The sequence below is a fragment of the Bufo bufo genome, chromosome 3 (genome assembly GCF_905171765.1).
Source record: "Bufo bufo chromosome 3, aBufBuf1.1, whole genome shotgun sequence".
In the NCBI taxonomy this organism is placed as follows: Eukaryota; Metazoa; Chordata; class Amphibia; order Anura; family Bufonidae; genus Bufo; species Bufo bufo.
In genome coordinates, this window is record NC_053391.1 from 568094415 (window position 1) to 568097552 (window position 3138).

Sequence of the window (3138 nt, forward strand, 5' to 3'; positions counted from 1 at the left end):
TCACATTTATATTCATCCAAATCTGTACTGTTTTAGCTGGTCAAGTTATTGTTTGTGACCGTCAAAGCACAGTTTTTGTTCTGGGTTGAAAAACAATTCCCAAATTTGCAATTCTCAAAATTAGTGGTTTCTGCTGTATCAGGCCTACTTTAAATCTATCCCTAAAAGGGTATATTAGATGCAAGGTGCTGATAGAGTCATTCTCAAAAACTTAACACACACGCTACAGTGCAGATCCAAGTCTAATTCTGTGATTAAACGTATACCTGTCACCCAGCGCCTAAAAAATAGGCCTCACATTTTTATTCAGCTAAATCTGTCATTACTGGTGTGCCTGTATTAGTGTAATACAGTACCTAAATAGATAGCCAGATAGTGTTAGGTGTCTGTAAAAAAAAGGCCTGAATTTTAATTCAATACATTGGCCCGAATAATATTTTTCTTATTGTGGTGAACGGTAACAATGAGGAAAACATCTAGTAAGGGACGTGGACATGGTCGTGGTGGTGTTAGTGGACCCTCTGGTGCTGGGAGAGGACGTGGCCGTTCTGCCACAGCCACACGTCCTAGTGTACCAACTACCTCAGGTCCCAGTAGCCGCCAGAATTTACAGGGATATTTGGTGGGGCCCAATGCCGTTCTAAGGATGGTAAGGCCTGAGCAGGTACAGGCATTAGTCAATTGGATGGCCGACAGTGCATCCAGCACGTTCACATTATCTCCCACCCAGTCTTCTGCAGAAAGCGCACAGATGGCGCATGAAAACCAAGCCCATCAGTCTGTCACATCACCCCCATGCATATCAGGGAAACTGTCTGAGCCTCAAGTTATGCAGCAGTCTCTTATGCTGTTTGAAGACTCTGCTGGCAGGGTTTCCCAAGGGCATCCACCTAGCCCTTCCCCAGGGGTGGAAGAGATAGAATGCACTAACGCACAACCACTTATGTTTCCTGATGATGAGGACATGGGAATACCACCTCAGCACGTCTCTAATGATGACGAAACACAGGTGCCAACTGCTGCGTCTTTCTGCAGTGTGCAGACTGAACAGGAGGTCAGGGATCAAGACTGGGTGGAAGACGATGCAGGGGACGATGAGGTCCTAGACCCCACATGGAATGAAGGTCGTGCCACTGACTTTCACAGTTCAGAGGAAGAGGCAGTGGTGAGACCGAGCCAACAGCGTAGCAAAAGAGGGAGCAGTGGGCAAAATCAGAACACCCGCCGCCAAGAGACTCCGCCTGCTACTGACCGCCGCCATCTGGGACCGAGCACCCCAAAGGCAGCTTCAAGGAGTTCCCTGGCATGGCACTTCTTCAAACAATGTGCTGACGACAAGACCCGAGTGGTTTGCACGCTGTGCCATCAGAGCCTGAAGCGTGGCATTAACGTTCTGAACCTTAGCACAACCTGCATGACCAGGCACCTGCATGCAAAGCATGAACTGCAGTGGATGTACCACCAACACCACCACCTGCGTCACCAAGCATCTCAACCATGTCACACGGCAGCGTTCAGCTCTCCATCTCACAAACATTTGAGAGAAAGCGTAAATTCCCACCTAGCCACCCTCGATCCCTGGCCCTGAATGCCAGCATTTCTAAACTACTGGCCTATGAAATGCTGTCATTTAGGCTGGTGGACACAGACAGCTTCAAACAGCTCATGTCACTTGCTGTCCCACAGTATGTTGTTCCCAGCCGGCACTACTTCTCCAAGAGAGCCGTGCCTTCCCTGCACAACCAAGTATCCGATAAAATCAAGTGTGCACTGCGCAACGCCATCTGTGGCAAGGTCCACCTAACCACAGATACGTGGACCAGTAAGCACGGCCAGGGACGCTATATCTCCCTAACTGCACACTGGGTAAATGTAGTGGCGGCTGGGCCCCAGGTGGAGAGCTGTTTGGATCGCAGGGCAACATTCTTTGCCTCCTGTCTCCTCCTCCTCCTACTCAGCTTCCTCCTCCTCTTCTTCCACCTGCTCATCCAGTCAGCCACACACCTTCACCACCAACTTCAGCACAGCCCGGGGTAAACGTCAGCAGGCCGTTCTGAAACTCATATGTTTGGGGGACAGGCCCCACACCGCACAGGAGTTGTGGGGGGGGTATAGAACAACAGACCGATGAGTGGTTGCTGCCGGTGAGCCTTAAGCCTGGCCTGGTGGTGTGCGATAATGGGCGAAATCTCGTTGCAGCTCTGGGACTAGCCGGTTTGACGCACATCCCTTGCCTGGCGCATGTGCTGAATTTGGTGGTGCAGAAGTTCATTCACAACTACCCCGACATGTCAGAGCTGCTGCATAAAGTGCGGCCCGTCTGTTCGCGCTTCCGGCGTTCACACCCTGCCGCTGCTCGCCTGTCTGCGCTACAGCGTAACTTCGGCCTTCCCGCTCACCGCCTCATATGCGACGTACCCACCAGGTGGAACTCCACCTTGCACATGCTGGACAGACTGTGCGAGCAGCAGCAAGCCATAGTGGAGTTTCAGCTGCAGCACGCACGGGTCAGTCGCACTGCGGATCAGCCCCACTTCACCACCAATGACTGGGCCTCCATGCAAGACCTGTGTGCCCTGTTGCGCTGTTTCGAGTACTCCACCAACATGGCCAGTGGCGATGACGCCGTTATCAGCGTTACAATACCACTTCTATGTCTCCTTGAGAAAACACTTAGGGCGATGATGGAAGAGGAGGTGGCCCAGGAGGAAGAGGAGGAAGAGGGGCCATTTTTAGCACTTTCAGGCCAGTCTCTTCGAAGTGACTCAGAGGGAGGTTTTTTGCAACAGCAGAGGCCAGGTACAAATGTGGCCAGACAGCGCCCACTACTGGAGGACGAGGATGAGGAGGATGAGGATGAAGCAGGTTCACAGTGGGCTGGCACCCAATGCAGCTCGGGCCGATCACTGGTGCGTGGCTGGGGGGAAACGCAGGACGATGACGATACGCCTCCCACAGAGGACAGCTTGTCCTTACCTCTGGGCAGCCTGGCACACATGAGCGACTACATGCTGCAGTGCCTGCGCAACGACAGCAGAGTTGCCCACATTTTAACGTGTGCGGACTACTGGGTTACCACCCTGCTGGATCCCCGGTACAAAGACAATGTGCCCACCTTACTTCCTACACTGGAGCGTG